Source organism: Acromyrmex echinatior, unplaced genomic scaffold (assembly GCF_024713525.1).
Source record: "Acromyrmex echinatior isolate Ae372 unplaced genomic scaffold, ASM2471352v2 Scaffold25, whole genome shotgun sequence".
NCBI lineage: Eukaryota > Metazoa > Arthropoda > Insecta > Hymenoptera > Formicidae > Acromyrmex > Acromyrmex echinatior.
This window is the reverse complement of record NW_028259059.1, coordinates 237,316-248,896: the sequence shown is the minus strand read 5'-3', so window position 1 is coordinate 248,896 and position 11,581 is coordinate 237,316. Positions and strand designations below refer to the sequence as shown.

The window sequence follows — 11,581 nt, the reverse complement described above, 5'->3', positions numbered from 1 at the left end:
CTGATTTATGGCTTATAATTGTAAAAGGTCCATTAAACATAATAAAAAGAGATGGAGCTACATATATATGTAAATGTATTTACGTACTGACAATACATGTTACATCCTAAGTTAAAATGATTGGGAATAAAGGAAAAAGTGCTATTACATTACACGTGTATACATGTATTTCAAATACATGGTTGCATCCGAAAATATATCTAAGTCACAGTCAGAGTGTTCATTTAATAAAAATATATTTATTGCAACTTGCTGTTAGTCAACGTACATTGACCTGTAAGTGTATATATTTGCTAAAACACTTTGAATATGATATACTTACATACATTTCATAAACGTACAGAAAAATCATACAAAAATTATGCATGTGACTATTGACTGTGTAATGTATGTTGTATATATATATATATATATATATATATATATACATATATGTATAACATATATATTATATAGGGTGTCCAAAAAGACCGCGGATTTAGGAGCTGAATATAAAGGTGACTATAACTAATCGTAAAGGAATGTGAACTTGTATCGGCATGCATAGTACGCCAAAATATAATGCGTTGCCCTATGATTCACGTTCTACGATTCAATAACGATCACCCTTGTGCTAAGGCTATTACAGAACGATTTTAGAAAAAACGCTTCAGACAAAAGTTGTAAGGTTTCAAAGAAGCTGTTTACTGATATTCAGTTTTTTTTCTTCATTAGTTTCTTTGTTTCGGTTATGTCAAGCAATTAGCTTTTGATTCCATCATGACAATGCATCTGCAATGATATTTGCATTTCTTTAATTGCAGACGCAAAATTCTATAAATTGGTTCCGTAATTATATTTCACCAAATTTAATAATCGAAATGCTTCTGCCAATAAATTAAAAATAGTCAGCCCACGACGAACGCCTCTGACATTTATCTATAACTAACAAAAGCACGATTTACGGCTGTGACATTTTGTCATAGCTCGCCAGCCCACGATTAAACGCCTCTGGTAGTAAATTAAATATACAGGGTGGGCCATCTATTGGTACGTTTTTAAAAATGCGATCAAATGAGCATACATTGATATTTTTTATTAATTTTTTTTTTGTTGTGAAGCTAAAAGTATCCGCGTCAAGAATGAAAAACGATTTCGTTCATGTGGCTCCCTCTACTGGCCTTACAGTATGCCATTCGGTCACCCCAATTATTAATGACATTTTGGACTACCTCGGCGCCAATTTCACTCAAAACAGTCGTAATATAATGTCATCCACTAACATCCCTTTCTCACGAACTTTCCTCACCAATTTGCGTATAGCTCCTTCGGTGGGTGCTCTATCACGACCCATATTTCTTTTCAAAATTCGTACAGTTTCGGCGACACAGCACTGACTTTGAAAATAAGTTTTTAAAATTTCAAAACGCTCTTCAAGAGAAAACATGTTGTTTCGTGCCGCGGACGGTATGACTAATAAACTGTCAAAATTTCGGGTCTGTAGCTCGTTCGGTGTTGCCATACGACGAAATTCAAAAACGTACCAATAGATGGCCCACCCTGTAGTTAGCCCACGATGAACGCCTCTGACATTGGATAATAATTGAGCAAAGCACAATTTATTGTTATGTATAACAATATTTATTTACATAACATTGTTATGTATAACAATGTTATATATAACATTTATTATTATCACATCACTTGTATGATAAATAAAAGTGATAATTTCACGAATGACATAAATACTAACCTTTCCTATTCTGGTTTTATGAGATGCCTTCCAACAAGAGTCACAGTGTAACACGGTAGAACACGGTACATCAGTCTTGTTGTTCGCCAATGTACACGGGTGAAATAATTACTGAGTCACTTGTTACAAAGCACCCAAGTAACCTTCTCTTATCAAATATAGTAGCAGACAATTTTCTGCTACTATATTTTTTCCATTTTGTAAATACTAAACACTATATGAAAAAAATATACACACATACACACACACACACACACACACATATATTATATATATATATATACATAAACACGTATTACTTGCTTTGAAATTGCGTCCACTGATTAAATAGTTTTAATACATTCTGTAACGCGCAACATTTACTGTATCTTCCACAACGAAACCTATTGGTAGCGTCTAAATTTTCAAGCGATTTAATCTCGTTGTAATACACATCGTTTCGACTATAACGTCGTCATTGTTCAGAATGTCCACTAATCACCCTCGTTTTTCCGAGTTCGTTCACATAAATGATTGCCTCACTTTCTCCACTGACAGCTTCAGTGATCAGACGCTGCGCCATATGATATGATACCATCCCGTCGTTCCATCGCAATCCGTGATGATGTGTCATCAACCATGAGGCGTGCGACTGATCAGCTTTCGTCAGGAAACGCCATGGCATCAGGCACGTAAAGATGTAGTGTGTCAACTCGCTCCCATTCTTCAAAACTGCTACCTCCTTCACAACGAATCGCTCACCCACGACAAATCCTTAACAAAAAAACATACAAATAATACACATTATTTTGTAAAAATAAACAAGAGATAAGAATTACACCTTGCAAATCAACGAATGTTGACATCATAACGTTGAACGTCGAGATATGTCACCACAAACGATTAAACCAAACCAATAAGATAATCGTGCGTCTCTCTTTTATCATGTCCTGCGGAGAATGTGTGTGCTCTCTCGGTGTGAAGGAACAATCGCATGTAAAAGTGAGATAGCTATATAATATGTGATAAAATAGGATATGCGTAAGTATTAAGTTGGTGCATATGAAATGTCGGATTTTCTTTACATATGAACGTTTGTCTCCCTGTTTTCGTCTTTTGTTTTTGGCATAACCTCATTTATAGTCGTATTGTCCGTTGCCAGAGTCACATTTCAACAAAAAAGATTTTTCTCAAAAGTGTTCCATTTTGTTATTTATTTTGAATTTCGTAAGGATATGAATTCAACCGATATTCATGTAATGTTTTTATGTGAGTATAAACTTGGTAATAATGCTGCAAAAACTGCACGCAATATAAATTAGGCATTTGGGGAGAATACTTATTAACGATCGAAAAGTGCAGCGTTGGTTTGAAAAATTTCGGTCTGATGATTTTTCCCTACAAAATGAACAGCGTGGAAGATCCAAAACATCTGTGAAAAATAATGCTCTGAAAGCATTGGTGGAAACGAATCCAACTGTATCACAAGGAAACTTGCTACCAGAATGAAAGTTGACCATACAACGATATTGCGACACCTTTCTGAAATTGGCAATGTGAAAAAAATGAATAAATGGGTACCGTACGAACTAACCGAGTGAAATAAGTTGGATCGATTGAACGTATGCTTATCATTACTAACCCGATTTCATCGAGAACCATTTTTCGATCGGATTATTACTTGTGATGAAAAATGGGTTCTTTACGACAATAGGAAAGGGTGTGCTCGATGGCTTGATAGGAATGAAGTTTGTGCTCATATTCCAAGGCTATCACTTCATCCACGGAAAATTTTAATAACAGTTTAGTGGAATGTGACTGGAGTAATTCATTACTCATTCTTTTGAACTGGGGAGACAATTACAGCCGAAAAGTACTGCCAGTACATTGATGAAATGCATGAAAAATTGAAAATTATACGCCTATCACTTGTTAATCGGCATGGCCCAATACTTCTCCACGACAACGCTCAGCCGCATACGTCATACAAAACAATTGTGAAATTAAATGAATTAAAATATGAAATTTTGCAGCACCCAGCTTATTCACCGGATCTTTCGCCAACCGATTTTTTTAAACATTTAGAACAGTTTCTACGGGCTAAACAGTATGAAAATGAAGACAGAAAATGAAGACTGAAAAATTCCATATCAGAGTTTATTGATTCTAAAGATCAGAATTTCTTTAAAATAGGCATTAAAATCTCGTTGGGAAAAGTGTATTGAAACAAATGGAGCATATTTTGATTAAATAAACAGCTTTTGAAAAAAGATATGCAGTTTTATATATTCACTTAAAAATCTGACATTTCATACGCACCAATCTAATAGATATAATATGTGATAAAAATATAACGTGTGAATATCATATGCAGAACTTCTTTTCCTCTCTCCTATATTTTTTTACTAAACATTTTTCCTTTCCTTCGTTAGTGATGGTACTTTCCTCACATCGTCAGCTACATAATCCAAAAGCTGATTTACCATTTGCTGCGATCTCTAGGGGAAGATGTCAAAAATTGTGTTCTCAATTTTGCATATTTCCACTATTGACGTTTTTCCTTATTTTTAATATCGTGAATGTCATACACATCTACGCAAATCAACTGATGACCAGTCTGTCCTTTCGGAGTTTCCACGGTACAGATAATCATTTTCCAATTTTGTAATATATTGGGATATTCCATCGGTTTGCTGTTTATTGAAGCAAAAAGCGCGTCATACTTCCAAATGTCAATTCTGCTGACGATGTAAAAATCTTACCGATGTTCGGTGCATCAATAAGTGTCATCATGTGACATCTAACAAACTCCTCCAGATCGTGCAACCATTCGAAGAATGTATTTCTCATCATGAAATCTTCCATAAACAAATGACGTAACACTTTGCTCTCGGAGATAGAGAAGAAACGATTCAACACTTCCATGGAATATATAGAATTCAGCAAACCTCTTGTTTTCAAGCGCGTCCAAAAATGATATTAATGCATCTTTCATTGTCTTTGCCTCCCTCATACGTATCGTATTCGGGTCTATTTTTCGGTGATTTACCATATAAGTCTGTATGCAATCCAATCATCATTCGCAAATTTTTGATAAATGTATTCGTAATCCACGTCTGATATATTAAATCAATTATAGAACCCATAAACGGTTCATCGAACACATCTTCCTCATCCTTATTTAATAGTTCTTCAAACGATTTCTCAGTGGACCTCGTCGGTAGCTCTTCGATCTCTTTATTTTGAGACTCCATCATAGTATACAAATAATATGTTCGAAATCACCAAAAAGTATATATGACGAAAAAAAACCTCGCTCATATGCATTTATATATTGTCCATCGGACATGTTAACGGATGTGATTTCTATCGAGGACACAAAACTGCATAAAAATAGACACCCTTATGAAAATTGAAACAACGTCATGCGAGAGAGAACGCATCCGAAAGAGAATGCAATAGTGTCTTATCACATCTTTGTGGATCTATCAAGGAGACAAAACTGCGCAAAACTGCATAACGGAAAAAGGGACAATGGATTCTTATCGTATCTTTAAGGATGTGGTATCTAACAGGAATACATAAATAACTGCATAAAAGAAAATTGAGGTAAAACATTGGATTCTTATTTTGCTATCTTTTTTTATTAAACTAACAATTAAAAAAACATGACAGTAAAAGTGTGTGTGTGTGTGTGTGTGTGTGTGTGTGTGTGTGAGGAACGGTTGTACAATCGAATAAAGTGTCATCGTGAAAAAAATACGCGACATAAGTGTGAGTGAAAGCGGATCCGTCGTGAGAGATCAAATCTTCTGCGAGCGAGAGCGACAGCGGGAAGAAAAACGCACGAACTCCCTCAGTTTCTCGTCTGCTCTCGAGCTCGCGGGATCGTCGTCGCGTCGCGTCACATCGTGACATCACGAGCTCACACACATGCGCCCGTGGGAACGGGGGCTGGGGAGGAAAACTACGAGAGGTGATGGGAGGACAAAGCAGTTCGCTCATTGGCTGCCCCCCCCTCCCCGCACCACGATACCCCTCTCGCCCAGTTTTCCCCCCGGCTCCTCACTCCGCGGGTTTATATATACATAGATCAACTACTGCGAAACTCTAACTGAAAACGAAATAAAATACGACACTTATGAGAAGGAAGCTTTAGCATTAGTGTATTGTGTCAAGCATTTTAGACCTTATCTATATGGACGGAAATTTACTTGGTTACGGATTTCAAACCTCTTGTCTGGTTTAAAAATGCACAGGACGCAAACATGCGAATACTACGATGGAGATTAAAATTAGCTGAATACGATTACGACGTGGTATATAAAGCAGATAAAACTAACGTAAATGCCAATGCATTGTCACGAAATCCGGTAGACCTTGAAGAAGCGAACTGTAATATAATTAATCACCATAAGCCTTTGAATCTTAACGATCCAAAAGATGCAGAAACGATTTCTAAAATGCTAGAGGAATCAGATGAGGAGGACGAAGAGGACGAGGATTTTAAATTATAACTGACTGATGACGAACCACTTGAAGATTTATTTCCAGACGATCATCCACCTGGAGAGGATACGAATTCAGCATCTCCTACACGAAAGCAGACAGAGAAAACACAAGGGCCACAAACTATGGAAAAGGCTGTAACACGCAATATTCCTCAAAGTAATAAAATGCAGACCCGAAGTCAAACAGCAAAAAATAGAGATGCCCAGCAGGATAAGTTACCCAGAGATTTACCCAACAAGAGAATGAGACGGAAAGAGTAAAAGACAGAAATGACTCATTGAACGGAGAAAGCGATGCAGAAAGCGACAATGAAGAGGAAAATCAAGAAAAGGAAGAATTTGAGGAAGGACATAAAATTCAGAAATTAAAAATTTACAAGGATACTATAGTAAATATAAATAATGATAAAAACAATTATCGGCAGATCTGCATAATTTATTTTGGAATGTTAATATTTTGATATTAAATTAACAGTAAATTAATATGTGATGATAAGTATATTTATATAAATAATGCTAAACAGTAACACATGTAACTACAAAAGAATTATTAATTCAAAATGTTTATTAAACGTGATATTAAATTACATCTTATAAAACTTACCAATTTGCATCATATTCAATGTATGCTTTTTAATAATAATTTTAGAGATTATAAAATAAAGATGTAATATGTAGCCATTTATATTGTATAAATAATTGTATGTGCTTATTAATCAGTTTATTAAATTATTAATTTATTGATGAATTATTATTCTTTCAAAATAAATATTACAAAATTTGCCGTTAATTGTTGTTACTTAAATTTGCATTGAATCAAATTTATTGGTCGATTTATAATTTGCAAAGATATGTTTATTTCTGACTTTTGTTCTCTGTAAAAATAATTCAAATAATTAAATTATATTACATATTGATTATGATCGATTATGATCGAGTTTTTCTTATAAGAAGGAAAATATGCTTTGTTTTCACGATAAAATTCGTTTTTATAACCTATATCTTGTCACTTCGGCTTCTGTTTTAACCTATTTCTACGGAAATTCGTCATAATTACATCACAATTTGATGTGCTATGAACTTTATTGGAAAAGAAGGTGCCATTGATTATATGCCGAAATCTATGCAAGTGTGAACGACTTTGCGCGCCTGCTCGAACGGGCAACCCGTCATACTGATCTGTATGGTGATGCAATACCTTGTACATAATACAATTGTATTTCTAAGGCCCGATTCCACAAATATAAGATTAACTTCAATCCCGGTTTATTTTTTTCTCAATTCTAAAATTGAAAAATTTTCCAAAATAAAATAAATCTTACATTTGTGGGATCGAGCCTAATACATGTTTTTGTCCCTGAGCTCAGATGGTTATATAGGAAACGGAATAAAAATGTCGATAATTAATCAATCGAATTTCCTGCATCATATTACTCAGAGGGCGTAAACATCTTATACATACTTGGAAATAAAAACTTGTAATATCGATTTTGATTAAGTTCTGTCATCGCTCCAGCATCCTCTTAAGATACTTATTTCTTCCATGTTCTCGAGACACATTCTTTGACTGCGTCTCTCTCTGCTTCTCTGTTATCCTATTGTTTTCTGCTCTGTATTTATCGTCTCGCGGTGCGTCGTTCCGTCTTCCGTTCGATTCTTGTATCCAACCATGTCCATGTGGGAATGGCTCCCTCGCATGAAAATTCCAGCTGGCTTCGTTTCGCCACCTCGGTCTTTATTCTTATAATATTATTTTTCCGAAGGATAACGTTGCATTTTGTTGACACCAATGGGAGACCGTTGGACTCAGGTTCATAAAAACTGTGAAAGAAGCGAGATCCCTAGCTTAGAAAATCTCGCTCTAGGAAAAGCCAAAGTCATAAAATACAAAAAATACTACCATTTAGTCTTGCCTATTAGCGAAGGGCAACGTGAGGGACCGACGATAACTTTCATCCAGATTTCCGCCGTAATAAAAGATTTACGATCTGTCACTGAAGAATTAAAATTAGAAACTATTAGCATTGCTAAAACCGATTATGTTAACAACGTGCCATGGAGCAATATCAAAACCGCATTGCAATTAATTTTTATGGATTCAACAACCAAATTAATTATATGCAATGGACTAGTGAAATACCTAAAGATCTTCGATCTACGATAATCGGAGAAATGCATTGCTTAACCTATAGGAGGACACTGAAGTATCACGAAAACTTACAACAGAATAAAACACAAATACCATTGGGAAAATCTAAAGTCCGATGTTCAACGATATATACAACAATGTTTACAATGTCAGTTAAAAAAACTCGTTCGAGTAAAAACCAAACAACCTATGATAATCACTGACACACCAGGATCATCTTTTGACAAAGTAGCCATGAATATCGTAGAACCTTTACCTAAAACTGGAAGAGGAATAACGAATATATCTTAACTCTGCAAGATCAGTTAACTAAATTTTGCATGGGGATACCCTTATCGGATCAAACATCAGAGACAATAGCAGAAGCCTTTGTCGACAGATTTATTTGCGTATTAGGAGCACCTAAAGTTATATTAATCGATCAAGGAAGAAATTTTATCAGCGAATTAATGAAGAAAATAGCAAAAATATTCAGAATCCGTAAATTCCGTACAACTGCATTTCACACTCAATCAAATGGATTCTTAGAACGATCACACCATGCATTAGGAGAATACTTGAAATAATACGCAAACGAGCAGAAACAATGGGACAGATGGATTGGCTTAGCCATGTTTAATTACAACACTAACGTCCATGAGACTACAAAACATACTCCATACGAATTAGTGTTGTAGGTAAAATAGCAAGAGTACCGTCAAATGAGCTCTTCCACCCTGAAGACAAATTAGCTAATTACGATGATTATCTAATAAATTTAGTTATGCAACTCCATGCAATCCAAACAAATGCTCGTGAAAACGTCATAGAAGCTAAAGTTAAATCAAAAAAACATTATGACAAGAAAATTAATCCACAGACATTCAAGCCTGGAGATCATGTACTTTTATTAAAGGGACCAAAACCCGGAAAATTTGGAGATCAATATATCGGACCTCATGAAGTCTTGGAAATTTTATAATAAATAAAAATAATGTCAAAATTAAAATAAAATAGTCACATCGTTCACCCTAACCACTTGCGAATTTCTCACATTAAATCAATTCATAATAATTAAACAAATCAAATCGACATTTGATGACAGATGATGGATTGCTGTATCAAATAACCGTCATATTTATATTAATAATATGGACTTAAGGAACTTACGGAATAATAGGATACGACTGTGGCTCTGCAGCAGCAAATTTAACTACATTATCAATATTCAACGTCGAAGAATGTGATATTCTCCACAGAATGTAAACTCTAGCAAAATCTATATAAAAGTATTTCAATTCAACGACTTTAAATCTGTGAAAGTAATACAATGTAAAGTCGTATAATAAAAAGATGTGGAATGTTTTTGCATACGATGGATGTATATAATAGGCAATTCTCATACATAGCCGATGTATCTCGAGACGCATGTCGACGCATGCATACCTATGAAAGCTTCGAAATAGTCGGAACTCACATCACATAACAGGTCTGCTATCTAATCAGACTACACGTCCAATAGTTTTAGCCGGGCATGTTGACAATGACGGCAGTGCTTATTCCGATCCATATGGAAATTGGGGAAATGTCATTGTATTAAGCAGCATCAAAATTACTTTACAGGATTACATCGCTGACGTTCGGATAAATACAAATCGTGTACATCTCAGATCAGGAGTAACCTGTGAACTGAGTTTCACTCATTGCACTGACATAGAGGGAGGGGATCTTTTGGGATCCCGTACCTATCGATCATTGCAGAGGTTCCGATTATGACGTACTATACAATGGATACGCTAATAAAATACTTGATGCTACCAATGAGCGATCTCAAACGGTCTATTCAATAACCACGACCAATATGATTCTCTCTTTAACTAGCACTTAACTGGAACATATACCACTTGTGGACATACACTTACCAGAACCGAACATTCGAAATTAATAATTTTCGAAACGATGTTTGGTGCCGAAATTTTTAAAAGCTCTGGCTTTATAGCAGTAAACATGGATATCTTCATATATGTAAATTCAAAATTCGTTTACGTAGAAAGATACGTTCGCACTCATTAATCAACTATATAAAAATATATTATTGCAACAATACCAACTTGAATATCGTATGATGCAGAATGCGTTATCCATAGCCGCCTGACATTTTCGCGTATCATTTTATGAAGGGACCTGGACATATGGCACTTTTGACAGGAGAAGTAATTCACATGGTGAAATGTGTATCGGTCGAAGTAAAATTAGCTCCAATAATACGAGGAAATGAGACATATTTTCTGATCCCGCAAACGCATGTATTAATACGTCACGGAACTCAGATTACCTGTAATTCTTTTGCACCATGTACCTCTTGGGAGACTCATGGTATAAAATTATGCCTAAATCAGTGGAGACATTACCACCCACCATTATGAAGTCTTCAACTAAACCGTAATGGAAATACACCAGTCCAGGAACACTAGCGACCAGTGGAATATATTCACAAAGCGATCTAGAAGAACTCAAGGATAACATAATGTTCCCCGCAGAGCGACCTGCAATCCTCAATACCATGGCAAGAGGCTTATTAGGGTGCTCAACCGTGATAAATGGAGGATCACTCTTTAATCTTATAAACGAAGCATCAATAGAAAGAATCGCTACCTCCGCTTGGGAAAAATTTTGGAATAAATTTTTAATCTTTGACAATATCAGCGCTGGATTAATCGGAATATACCTAATTGTTAGGCTTATCAAACTGCTGTTAATCACATTCGTACATGAATACGCTCTACACACTGTACGGTTGGTCGGTGTACTTACTGGGAGCCGTATGGAATTCACTTACTCAACTTTTATTACATCTAGGAAGGGATAAACCTAGAGATGTAAATCCTAGCGCTCCAGATCTCGAATTACAAGAGTATAATGAAACTGAGACTAAACTAGAACCTATTTATCCCCTCCTTCCCCTGAGGGAAGAATCCTATACTCTTGAATTGAAGGGCTGAGCAATTAAAGGGAAAATCCGGCACGATTTACAATTTTCTTTTCCTCTCTCGAAAAAAAAATTGTTAATAATAATAAAAATAAATAAATAAATAAATAAAATTCATATATACATACATATACATGGATAAATAAGATATCATGTGGTGCCATGCAGGCATTTTAAGTATCACGATAACCTTTTTATAGACGATATGGAAATCGAATGCATTAACAGTAAACTATTGGCGC

The 11,581-nt window shown here is 35.3% G+C and overlaps 1 pseudogene; it reads left to right on the top strand.

The window, feature by feature from the left end:
* Positions 1-8,011: 8,011 nt before the first annotated feature.
* Positions 8,012-11,352, top strand: LOC147906493 (uncharacterized; annotated as a pseudogene).
* Positions 11,353-11,581: the final 229 nt, after the last annotated feature.